This window comes from Mirounga angustirostris, unplaced genomic scaffold, assembly GCF_029215605.1.
Source record: "Mirounga angustirostris isolate CCGP_5_RB_7025 unplaced genomic scaffold, mMirAng1.0.hap1 SCAF_9, whole genome shotgun sequence".
NCBI classification, from domain to species: domain Eukaryota; kingdom Metazoa; phylum Chordata; class Mammalia; order Carnivora; family Phocidae; genus Mirounga; species Mirounga angustirostris.
In genome coordinates, this window is record NW_026991717.1 from 109520948 (window position 1) to 109534821 (window position 13874).

At 37.1% G+C, this 13874-nt stretch overlaps 1 protein-coding gene across 8 annotated transcripts in view; it reads left to right on the forward strand.

Annotated features, from left to right (window-relative positions):
• The window catches only part of FUT8 (fucosyltransferase 8), a 315924-nt gene that overhangs the window by 29628 nt on the left and 272422 nt on the right, over positions 1-13874 (forward strand). The window contains exon 1 of one of the 8 annotated variants that reach the window (XM_064571177.1): positions 831-986. The exons of the other annotated variants lie outside the window; for them this stretch is intronic. The gene's annotated coding sequence lies outside the window, so the exon portion shown is untranslated. Of the gene's footprint in view, positions 1-830; positions 987-13874 lie in introns of those variants that run through there. 8 annotated transcript variants of the gene reach the window in all.

Consider the following 13874-nt stretch of genomic DNA (forward strand, 5'->3'; position numbering starts at 1 on the left):
CATTCCTTTTTTTTTTTTTTAAAGATTTTATTTATTTATTCATGAGAGACAGAGAGAGAGAGGCAGAGGGAGAAGCAGGCTCCCAAGGAGCAGGAAGCCTGATGCGGGACTCGATCCCAGGACCCTGAGATCATGACCTGAGCTGAAGGCAGACGCTTAACCATCTGAGCCACCCAGGCGCCCGAGCTTTCATTCCTTTTGATGGCTGCATAATATTCCATTGTGTGTGTGTGTGTGTGTGTGTGTGTATATATATATATATATACACCACATCTTCTTTATACATTCATCTGTCGATGGACATCTTGGCTCTTTCCACAGTTTGGCTATTGTGGACATTGCTGCTATAAACATCGGGGTGCATGTACCCCTTCGGATCCCTACATTTGTATCTTTGGGGTAAATACCCAGTAGTGCAATTGCTGGATCGTCTGGTAGCTCTATTTTCAACTAAAAAATAAAAATTTTTAAGTTAAGCTAGCTCCCCTTTACTGTCCCTCACTCCCCATTGTGTGTCGTTGAAGTATATAATGACTAGTAATATAGTTTGGTGCCAGTGCCTTGATTCATTCTAAGGCACAAGCAGTTTTATCCACCTTTGCATGCGCTATGAATGCAAATGTTAACTGTGAAAAGGCAAATATCATCTGTGTTATTATGAAAATAGTTTTGGCCTTGTGGATCCCTGAAGGGATTTTTGGGTATCCCAGTGGACTTGCACATCATACTTTATATGCAGTAGGCCAGTTTGTGGATATATCTTTTAGTTATTGGGGAGGATTATTATTTACTGATAATTTTTTTGTAAAGATTTTTTATTTATTTGACAGAGAGAGACACAGCAAGAGAGGGAACACAAGCAGGGGGAGTGGGAGAGGGAGAAGAAGGTTTCCCACAGAGCAGGGAGCCCGATGTGGGGCTTGATCCCAGGACCCTGAGATCATGACCTGAGCCGAAGGCAGACGCTTAACGACTGAGCCACCCAGGTACCCCAATTTACTGATGATTTTTTTTAAATCTGGATTTTCCTGTTCAACTTCTTGTTTTGAGATAAATTTCTTAACTTTAAGCTGTTGTGTGTTTTAATGGAATCCAGGTAGTTGAAAGTTCGTGAGAAGAACCAATTTTGGATATTGATTATTTAATAGTTCCTAAGGCTTAGAACAGTGAAAAGGAAATAATTTTACCTTGGAGTTGAGTGATTCTCTGGAGCAAGGTTTAGAAAAAGCAAGGAAAAGTTTGTATAAGTGGAGGCTGGTATTAGAGCTTCAAAATAAGACTCTCTTTCTATCTTTAAATTATCTTCTCAGAAAAAGAATTACCTTCTCAGAGCTTTTGAATCTTAAAAAATTGTTGGAGTCTTGATGCTGGGTGAAGAGAAGTTGAGGGGTTCCAAATCTTCATCAAATCCACATTAAAACTAGAGTGACTTCATTTTGTTTTCCTGCATTGAGGTTCTGTTTAAGATTTTAGTAGAGGAAAAGATTCTGCTGCTAAAATATGTGTGGAAACTTAATTTTTATCTTTAGGACTTACTTATAAACATCTCAGTTCATTTTCTCATGCAGATTATCATTGTTGGTTGTTATTTATATATTCATCCACTTAACACATGTTTGTTGAGTGTGCCTGGTGTGGGAGGCACTGGCTGGAACTGGGATTGAGTAAGACCCAAGGCAGACATAGACAGACATGTTTCCAGTCCCTACCCTGCTATACCATACAGTTTTGGACCTTAGAATGTCACAGAATCTTTTCCACCCTTCAGCTGGTCCTGGGTCAGTTCCTTGGTATCTATTTTCAAATCTCAAAATTATTACTCTAGTGACCTTTAAAGTTTTTTCAAGTTTTGTATTTTTAAAATAATTTCAGACTTGCAAAAATGAATGGTATAAGAATAGTATAAAGAATTCTATATCTTTTTTTTTTTTAAAGATTTTATTTATTTATTTGACAGAGAAAGAGACAGTGAGAGAGGGAGCACAAGCAGGGAGAGTGGGAGAGGGAGAAGCAGGCCCCTCGCTGAGCAGGGAGCCTGATGCAGGGTTCGATCCCAGGACTCCGGGATTATGACCTGAGCCGAAGGCAGACGCTTAACGACTGAGCCACCCAGGTGCCACGAATTCCTCTGTATCTTCATCTTGTTCCCCAAGTGTTAATATTTTACAAATTTTGTTAATTTTCTTCTTATTATATACATATTATTTTTTCTGAACTGTTTGAAAGTTGCAGACATGATCCTCTGAAAACTCAGTATATATTTTATGAAATTTCAGGGCAGTTTCCTGAAGTAATTAGGACATTCTTTATAAACCTTATTCATTTGCTATCTCTATATTTATTAAATATTTAGTCTATGAATTTAAGTTTCACTAATTGACCAAATAATATAGCAAAAGAAAAACATTTCCTCCAGTCCAGGATCAAATTCTGGATGATGAATTGCTTTTAGTTCTCACTTTCTCTCATTTTCTTTATTTGGAAACGTTTGTGTCTTTCTTTTAAAGATTTATTTATTTACTTACTTACTTATATATTTATTTGAGAGAAAGCGCACGCACGAGAGTGGGTGAGGGGCCGAGGGAGAAGCAGGCTGCCTGCTGAGCAGGGAGCCTGATGTGGGGCTCGATCCCATGACTCCAGGATCATGACCTGACCTGAAGCCAGACGTGTAACCAGACTGAGCCACCCAGGAGCCCTTGTCTTTCTTTTGTAACAATGACTTTTCTGAAGAGTGTAGCCCAATTATTTTGTAGAATGTCCCTCAATTTGTCTAATATTTCATCTTCGTAAATCAGGTTATGAATTTTTTGCAGGGCTACTGAGTAGTGATGTTGTGTCCTTCTCAGGGTGTTCTATTGGAGATGCACGATGTTGATTTGCCCCATTACTAGTGATGTTAACTTTGATCACTTACCAGTTTTCTTCACTGTCACAGTCACTATTTTTTCTTCCCTTTGCAATTAGTAAGTATATTGTGAGGAAATACTTGAGACTATGTAAATATTTTGTTTCTCATCAGACTTTCTTTAACTACTTTCATATCCCTTTGAGGAGTTTTGATTGAATCAGTATTATTAATACGGTGGTTGCCAATTGGTGATTTCTCCTTTAATTAGTTGACATTCTAACATGTACATACATATAGGTTCTTATTTTTACTTAATGCTATCAAATTACTATCATTTATTTTGATTCTCAGATTGTCATACATCTGGTCCCTTTAGACCAGCTTATGTGTTCTTAAGGCATATTTCCATGATTCTTTGAGCATTTCCTTCGTTTCTGGCACAAGATATTCTGGCCCAGAATATCTATCCCAGCTGCTGAGGTGAAATCAGCAATTTTCCCAAGAAGTCTCAATCCTCTTAGTGGAGAAGAGTATTTAGATAAAAGGTCTGGGTGCTAGTTATTGTGCTCATTGTCACTGGGGTGTCATTGCTTCCAGGCCCTCTAGATAGAGTAAGGAGAATATACATGCTGACACATTCATATCCATTTATATTTCTATGTATGTACATTTATAACTGAGCTCAAGTTGATAGCTCCATTTTCAATCCAGTACCCCAGGATTCATTCCAAACTTAATTTTTCAAGTATTTCTAATTCCCTTTGCTGACAGCGAGACACCTGCCTCTATTATTTATGATACATTTGCTTATTCAATTAATCTTAGAATGCATAAAAGATAGCCTTAAAATTGATAACCCATTCCAGTGGTAAAACACACTAATGTTAGTTTTGTTTTCAGCTTGAGAGTATAGACAAAATACCATGCTCAAAAGTTACTTCAGGGAACACCTGGGTGGCTCAGTTGGTTAAGTGTCTGCCTTTGGCTCAGGTCATGCTCAGGGTCCTGGTATTGAGCCCCGAATCAGGCTCCTTACTCGGCAGGGAGCCTGCTTCTCCCTCTACCTGCCACTCCCCATGCTTGTACTCTCTCTCTCTCTCTGACAAATAAATAAAATCTTAAAAAAAAAAGTCACTTCAGTTCTCTCCAGTGGCCCTATTTTTCTTTCAGTGGTGATGTGTTAATTATTTGAAATACTTTAGGTCTGGTTCCTTCTGTTTATATACTACTTTAAGGGCTAGCCCTTTTCTATACTTGTTGATTTTATGTATTTTTTGGGGTATGTGAAACACTCATATGGTCGAGAACTATAAGAGTTCATTAACAGGAGTCCAGAACTCTATAAAAAAGTATTCTCAAATGTCATTCCCCCATCTCTTCCACTCCATTTTCATATACCCTCTGAAAAATGACCTCCTAAAAGACATGCATGAGACATGCATACACTAATCTCTGGAACCTGTGAATGTTATCTTATATGAAAACAGGGTCTTTGTAGATGTGATTAAAGTGAGGTAAGGTTTTTGAGATGGAGACATTACCCTGGGTAGGTCCTACATACAGTCACATATGTTCTTATAAGAGAGAAGCAGAGGGAGACTTGACATAGAAGAAGAGAAGGCAGTATGATCATAGAGGTAGAGATTATAATGATGTAGGTACAAGCCAAGGAATGTGGGCAGCCACCAGAGGCCGGAAGAGACAAGGAACAGATTCCTTCCTAGAGACTCCTAAGGGAGTGAGGCCCTTTTAAACCTTACTTTCGGCTCAGTGAAACTGATTGTGGATTTCTGGCCTTCAGAACTGTTAAGAGTAAATTTGTTTTAGGCTGCCAGGTTTGTGGTAATTTGTTACAGCAGCCACAGATACTGATATACATTCCTTGCTAGTGACCAGTCTTACAATTTTCTTGTTTAATCTTTAATTTATTTTATCCTGATCCATGGATATTTTCTTAATTCCCCTTCATACTCAAAAGTTTACATACAATAAATATTCTTTGCTCTTTACTTTTTTTTCTTAATATATCCTGGAAGTCACGTATCTTCCTCATCTTTCTATAGTTGCATAGTACTTGATTGTATGGATGTAATAGTTTACTCAACCATGCTCCAATTTAGGATTTTTCACATTTAAGGTTTCTATTAATTTGATTAAAAGCAATGCTGCAATGAATAACTTTGTGCATATATGTTTGTATACTTTTGGGGGTTTTTTGTAGGGTAAATTTCTAGAAGTGAAATTGCTAAGTCAGAAGTTAAATACCCTATAAGTTTTATTAGATGTTGCTAAATTTTTCTCCATTAGCATTGTACTAGTTTACCTTATCACCAGCAATTTATGAGAGTACCTGTTTTCCTGTAGTTTCGGCAGCAGAATATTATATTTAAAATTTTGGGGGATAGATAAAAAGTGGCATATCAACGTAATGAGTGAGGTTGAACATTTTTTGTATGTTTAAGGGCAGTTTTAGGGTGTTTTATTATCTGAATTATCTGTTGCCAATTTCTCTATCAGGTTTTGGGTTTAATTTTCTCTCAGCTTTTAAGAATTCTTTCTATGCTAGGGATATTAGATTTTTATCTGTAATGTATGTTGTATATATTTTCTGTCAATTTTTCACCTGTCTTTTGATTTTGCTTGTAGCATCTTTTAAAAAAAATATTTAATTTTTTTAGAGAACTTTTAAGTTTACAGAAAAATTTATCAGAAAGTACAGAGTTCTCTAATTATACCCACTGCTCCCCTGTTCCTTCCGTGTTATTTACATCTTAGAGTGACACATTTGTTATAATTGATGAACCAATATTAATGCATTATTACTAACTAAAGTCCATAGTTACATTAGAGTTCATTCTTTGTGTTGTATATTTTATGAAATTTGACAAATTTATAATAACATTTGTCTGCTATTATTCTGTCATACAAAACAGCTTTTCTATATTAAGCATCTTCTCTGACCACATGGTATGAAACTAGAAATCCATTACAAAAAGAAAACTGGAAGATTCAGGTGATGAAATAACATACTACTGAACAACGAATCAAATAAAAAATTACCTTGAGACAAATGCAAATGGAAATACAGCATACCAGAACCTAAGAGATACAGTAAAAACAGTTCTAAGAGGAAAATTCATAGCAAGAAACACCACCCTCATTAAGTAAAAAGAGCTCAGGGGCACCTGGGTGGCTCAGTCATTAAGTGTCTGCCTTCGGCTCAGGGCATGATCCCCAGGGTCCAGGGATTGAGCCCTGCATCGGGCTCCCTGCTCTGCGGGAAGCCTGCTTCTCCCTCTCCCACTCCCCCTGCTTGTGTTCCCTCTTTCGCTGTCTTTCTCTCTGTCACATAAATAAATAAAATCTTAAAAAAAAAAAAAAAAGAATCGTTTCTCTAATTTCTCTTTCTACAGTTGCGTTGTTAGTGTAAAAGAAAGCAACTGATTTCTGTGCATTGATTTTGTATCCTGCCACATTACTGAATTGCTGTATGAGTTCTAGTAATTTGGGGGTGGAGTCTTTTGGGTTTTCCACGTAAAGTATCATGTCATCTGCGAAAAGAGAGAGTTTGACTTCTTCTTTGCCAATTTGAATACCTTTTATTTCTTTTTGTTGTCTGATTGCTGTTGCTAGGACTTCTAATACTATGTTGAACAATAGTGGCGAGAGTGGGCATCCTTGACGTGTTCCTGATCTTTTTTTTTTTGACGTGTTCCTGATCTTAAGGGAAAGGCTCTCAGCTTTTCCCCATTGAGGATGATATTTGCTGTGGGTTTTTCATAGATGGATTTTATGAACTTGAGGAATGTTCCCTCTATCCCTATACTCTGAAGAGTTTTAATCAGGAAAGGATGTTGTATTTTGTCAAATACTTTTTCTGCATCAATTGAGAGGACCATATGGTTCTTCTCCCTCCTCTTATTAATGTGTTCTGTCAGACTGATTTGCGAATGTTGAACCACCCTTGCGTCCCAGGGATAAATCCCACTTGGTCGAGTTGGATGATCCTTTTAACGTATTGTTGGATCCTATTAGCTAGGATTTTGTTGAGGATTTTGGAATCCATATTCATCAGGGATATTGGTCTGAATTCTCCTTTTTGATGGGGTCTTTGCCTAGTTTGGGGATTAAGGTAATGCTAGCCTCATAGAATGAGTTTGAAAGTTTTCCTTCTGTTTCTGTTTTTTGACACAGCTTCAGTAGAATAGGTATTATTTCTTCTTTGAATGTTTGGTAGAATTCCCCAGGGAATCCATCAGGCCCCGGACTCTTGTTTTTTGGAAGGTTTTTGATCACTGCTTCAATCTCGTTACTGGTTATTGGCCTATTCAGGTTGTCAATTTCTTCCTGTTTCAGTCTTGGCAGCTTATAGGTTTCCAGGAAGGCCTCCATTTCATCCAGATTGCTCAGTTTATTGGCATATAGTTGATAATAATTTCTAATAATTGTTTTTATTTCTTTGGTGTTAGTCATGATCTCTCCCCTTTCATTCATAATTTTATTAATTTGGGTCCTTTCTCTTTTCTTTTGGGTAAGTTTGGCCAGTGGTTTATCGATCTTATTAATTCTTTCAAAGAACCAACTTCTAGTTTCGTTGATCTGATCTACTGTGTTTCTGGTTTCTAATTCATTGATCTCTGCTCTAATCTTAATTATTTCTCTTCTAATGTGTGGCTTAGGCATCATTTCTTGCTTTTTCTCTAGTTCTTTAAGGTGTAGAGTTAGTTGGTGAATTAGGGATTTTTCTTTTTTTTTGAGTGAGGCTTGGATGGCTATGTATTTCCCCCTTAGGATGAGAAACAATTCCATTTACAATAAAACCAAAAACCATAAGATACCTCGGAATAAACCTAACCAAAGAGGTAAAGAATCTATACTCTAGGAACTACAAAACACTCATGAAAGAAATTGAAGAAGACACAAAAAGATGGAAAAATATTCCATGCTCATGGATCGGAAGAATAAACATTGTTAAAATGTCTATGCTACCCAGAGCAATCTCTACCTTCAGTGCCATCCAGTCAAAATTCCAATGACATTTTTCAAAGTGCTGGAACAAACAATCCTAAAATTTGTATGGAATCAGAAAAGATCCCGAATCACCAAGGAAATGTTGAAAAAGAAAAACAAAGCTGGGGGCATCACATTGCCTGATTTCAAGCTATATTACAAAGCTGTGATCACCAAGACAGCATGGTACTGGCACAAAAACAGACATATAGACCAATGGAACAGAATAGAGAACCCAGATATGGACCCTCAACTCTATGGTCAAATAATCTTTGACAAAGGAAAAAACATGCAATGGAAAAAAGACAGTCTCTTCAATAAAAGGTGCTGGGAAAATTGGACAACCACATGCAGAAGAATGAAATTCGACCATTCTCTAACACCATTCACAAAGATAAACTCAAAGTGGATGAAAGACCTCACTGTGAGACAGGAATCCATCAAAATCCTAGAGGAGAACATAGGCAGTAACCTCTTTGACATCGGCCACAGCAACTTCTTTCAAGATACATCTCCAAAAGCTAGTGAAACAAAAGCAAAAATGAACTTTTGGGACTTCATCAAGATAAAAAGCTTCTGCACAGCAAAGGAAACAGTCAACAAAACAAAGAGGCAACCCACAGAATGGGAGAAGATATTTGCAAATGACACTACAGGTAAAGGGCTGGTATCCAAGATCTATAAAGAACTTCTCAAACTCAACACCTAAAAAACAAATAGCAAGTCAAAAAGTGGGCAGAAGATATGAAAAGACACTTCTCTGAAGAAGACATACAAATGGCTATCAGACACATGAAAAAATGTTCATCATCATTAGCCATCAGGGAAATCCAAATCAAAACCACATTGAGATACCACCTTACACCAGTTAGAATGGCAAAAAATGGACAGGGAAAGAAACAACAAATGTTGGAGAGGTTGTGGAGAAAGGGGAACCCTCTTACACTTTTGGTGGGAATGCAAGTTGGTACAGCCACTTTGGAAAACAGTGTGGAGGTTCCTCAAAAATTTAAAAATAGAGCTACCCTATGACCCAGCAATTGCACTCCTGGGTATTTACCCCAAACACACAGATGTAGTGAAAAGAAGGGCCATATGCACCCCAGTGTTCATAGCAGCAATGTCTGCAATAGCCAAACTGTGGAAAGTGCCCTTCAACAGATGAATGGATAAAGAAGATGTGGTCCATATATACAATGGAATATTACTCAGCCATCAGAAAAGATGAATACCCAACTTTTACATCAACATGGATGGGACCGGAGGAGATTATGCTAAGTGAAATAAGTCAAGCAGAGAAAGTCAATTATCATATGGTTTCACGTATTTGTGGAACATAAGGAATAACATGGAGGACATTAGGAGAAGGAAGGGAAAAATGGGGAGCGGTAATTGGAGGGAGAGACGAACCATGAGAGACTATGGACTCTGAGAAACAAACAGGGTTTTAGAGGGGAGGTGGGGAGGGGGGATTGGTTAACCTGGTGATGGGTATTAAGGAGGGCACGCACTGCATGGAGCACTGGGTGTTATACGAAAACAATGGATCGTGGATCGCCACATCAAAAACCAATGATGTATGGTGACTAACATAACATAAAATTTAAAAAAAAGAAAAACTAATGATGTATGGTGACTAACATAATAAAATAACATTAAAGGAATAAAAAAAAAAAGAGCTCAAATAAATGACCTAACTTCGTACCTCAAGGAACTAGAAAGAAGAAGAACAAACTGAATCCAAAGTTAATAGGGAAAAGGAAATTCTAAAGATCAGAGTAGAAATAAATGAAATAGAGACTAAAAAGACAATAGAAAAGATCAGTGAAACTAAGAACTGTTTTCTTTAAAAAGATAAAATAGACATACCCTTAGCTAGACTCACCAAGGAAAAAAGGGAGAGGATTCAAAATCAGAAATGAAAGAGAAGGTGTTATAACTGGTGCCATGGACATACGAAGGATCATAAGATGGCTATGAACAATTATATGCCAACAAATTGGACAACTTAGAGAAATGGATAAATTCTCAGAAACATACAACTTACCAAGACTGAATCATGAAAATTGAAATTCTGAATAGACCAATTACTAGTAAGGAGATTTAATCAGTAATCAAAAACCTTTCAACAAATAAAACTCTAGTCCCAGGTGGCTTTTCTGGTGAATTCTACCAGATGTTTAAAGAAGAGTTAATATCAATCTTTCTCAAACTCTATAAAAATTCTAAGAGGAAGAAATACTCCTGAACTCATATTGCAAGGCCAGTATTACCCTTATACCAAAGCCAGTCAGGGACAATATAAAGTAAAGAAACCTACACCAGTATTCCTGATGAACATAGATGTAAAAATCTTTAACAAAATATTTTTTTTTTAAAGATTTTATTTATTTATTTGACAGAGAGAGACACAGTGAGAGAGGGAACACAAGCAGGGGGAGTGGGAGAGGGAAAAGCAGGCTTCCTGTGGAGCAGGGAGCCCGATGTGGGGCTCGATCCCAGGACCCTGGGATCATGACCTGAGCCGAAGGCAGACCCTTAACGATTGAGCCACCCAGGCGCCCCTAACAAAATATTATCAAACCAAATTTCAACAATATATTAAAAGGATCATACACCATGATCAAGTGGGATTTACCCCTGGGATGCAAAGATGATTCAACATACACAAGTCAATAAATGTGATACACCAAGTTAATAGAATGAAAGATAAAGATCTTATCATCTCAATAGATGCATTAAAAGTATTTGACAAAACATAACATCCTTTTCATTATAAAAACTGTCAACAAATTGAGTGTAGAAGAAGGAACTTACCTCAACCATGGAATGGGAGAAAATATTTCCAAGTCATATATTTGATAAGGATTTAATATCCAAAATATATGAATAACTAAACTACTCAATAGCAAAAATTTTTTAATCCAGTTATAAATAGGCAAAGGAACTTAATAGACATTTTTCCATAGAAGACCTACAAATGGCTTAGTTACATGAAAAGATGCTTGACATTACTAGTCACTAGGGAAATACAAATCAAAACCACAATGAGATATAACCTCCACCTATTATAATGGCTGTTATCAAAAAGACAAGAGATAACAAGTGTTGGCAAGGCTGTGGAGAAAAGGGAACTCTTGTGTGAACTATTGGTGGGAATGTAAATTAGACACCCACCATGGAAAACAGTACGGAGTTTCCTCAGAAAGTTAAAAATAGGGCTACCATATGATCCAGCAATCCTACTTCTGGGTATATATCCAAGGAAGTGAAACTGGATCTTGAAGAGATACTTGCACTCCCATCTTCTTTGCAGCATTATTCACAATAGCCAAGATACGTGTTAGTGGACGAATGGATAAAGGGGATGTACATAATATATATACAATGGAATGTTCAGCTATAGAAAGGAAATCCTGTCATTTGTGACAACATGGATGGACATTGAGGGCATTATATGCTAAGTGAAGTAAGTCAGAGAGAGACAAGTAACTGTGTATCATACAGTATAGGTACTTGAATTGCGTATGTGGAATCTGAAAAAGCTGAACTCCTAGAAACCGTGAAATGGTGGTTACCAGGGGCTGGGGGATGGCGGAAATGAGATGTTGGCCAAAGGGTACACACTTCAGTTATATAAGTTCTGAGAAAATTAAGTTTTTATTGATCAAACTTTAGGTTCACTCTTTCCTATATCATTTCCAGTGTGTTCTCCTTATTGTAGATACTCTTACTGTTCTAGAATTTCTATTTGGTTGTTTTTCTGTGGATTCTATTTCTTTATGAGCATATTTTACTTTATTTATTGGGCATAATTGTAAAAGCTCTTTTAAAATCCTTGTTTATTGATACCAACATCTGATTCTATAAGGTTGGTATTTACGTATTTTTTTGTTGTTTGGTTTTATTTTCTTGACCTTTGTATGTCAAATAAATTTGGATTGTAGTCTTTACGTTATGAATGTTATGGAATTCCATTATATTCCTCTATAAAAGGGCTGATGCAGGCAATTAATTTGGTTATACTCATACTACAAACTATGTTAGGAGGCAGTTAAGTTTGGCCATGCCTACTTTAAAAAATAGTTTTTGTTGAATATGTCAGTTAAAAAATGTATCTTTTGCTTTTGGATTTTGAATCACTGCTAGACTGACTTTTCTCATTCCCAGGTTATACTTGAAATCATTTATGTTTTCTTACAGGACTTTCATGGTTGCAATTTTTATATTTTGATCTCTAATCCATTTGGAATTTATCTTTATGTATTATACAGTTTTGTTTTTTTCCATTTCATTCAAAAGTTGTTTAAGATAACAGTTTTTAACCTGCAGGAGTAAGGGCTTTTTGTTATTTTTCATATGTAGTTTTATTGCACTGTGATCAGAAAACATAATTTGTGGTATTTTTACTATTGTGAACTTACTGAGATTTTCTGTATGACCTTATATATGATCAGTTTTTGTGAATAGTCCATGTCCACACGAAAAGAGATTGTTTTCTCTATCAATATACAAAATTCAATATAGCAAGTTCAGTATGTTACAATAATGTACCTTACCGATTACATTGCTTTAGTCTTCTTTAGCTTCACCTACTATTACTCTGTTTCTATTAATTTTTTCGTACAGCTATTGTAGATTTTTTTAAAATTAATTAATTAATTAATTTATTTAAAAAGATTTTATTTATTTATTTGAGAGAGAATGAGAGAGAGCACATGAGAGGGGGGAGGGTCAGAGGGAGAAGCAGACTCCCTGCCGAGCAGGGAGCCCGATGCGGGACTCGATCCAGGGACTCCAGGATCATGACCTGAGCCGAAGGCAGTCGCTTAACCAACTGAGCCACCCAGGCGCCCTAGATTTTTGTTTTATAAAGCTTGTGACAGGGTTATTTGGTGCAAAAGTATTTGTAACTGATTTATCTTCCTCATTGTTAATTTGTCCTTTAACATAGAAAAAGCCCTGTTTTGTCTTGCTAGGTGTTTTTTGGGCTTGAATTCTACCTTGTCATTTATTAACATCATAACCTCTGTTTTCTTTTTTTTTTTTTTCTTTTATTCTTATGTTAATCCCCATACATTACATCATTAGTTTTAGATGAAGTGTTCCATGATTCATTGTTTGTGCACAACACCCAGTGCTCCATGCAGAATGTGCCCTCCTCAATACCCACCACCAGGCTAACCCATCCTCCCACCCCCCTCCCCTCTAGAACCCTCAATTTGTTTTTCAGAGTCTATCGTCTCTCATGGTTCGTCTACCCCTCCGATTTCCCCCGCTTCATTCTTCCCCTCCCGCTACCTTCTTCTTCTTCTTCTTTTTTTTTTTCTTAACATATATTGCATTATTTGTTTCAGAGGTACAAATCTGAGATTCAACAGTCTTGCACAATTCACAGCGCTTACCAGAGCACACACCCTCCCCAGTGTCCATCACCCAGTCACCCCATCCCTCCCACTCCACCCCCCACTCCAACAACACTCAGTTTGTTTCCTGCGATTAAGAATTCCTCATATCAGTGAGATCATATGATACATGTCTTTCTCTGTTTGACTTATTTCACTCAACATAATACCCTCCAGTTCCATCCACGTCGTTGCAAATGGCAAGATCTCATTCCTTTTGATGGCTGCATAATATTCCATTGTATATATATACCACATCTCCTTTATCCATTCATCTGTCGATGGACATCTTGGCTCTTTCCACAGTTTGGCTATTGTGGACATTGCTGCTATAAACATCGGGGTGCACGTAGCCCTTTGGATCCCTACTTTTGTATCTTTGGGGTAAATACCCAGTAGTGCAATTGCTGGATCATATGGTAGCTCTATTTTCAACTTTTTGAGGAACCTCCATACAGTTTTCCAGAGTGGCTGCACCAGCTTGCATTCCCACCAACAGTGTAGGAGGGTTCCCCTTTCTCCGCATCCCCGCCAACATCTGTCGTTTCCTGACCTCTGTTTTCTTTTTGATTGTATTTGCCCATTATACCTTTGCTCATATCTTTTTC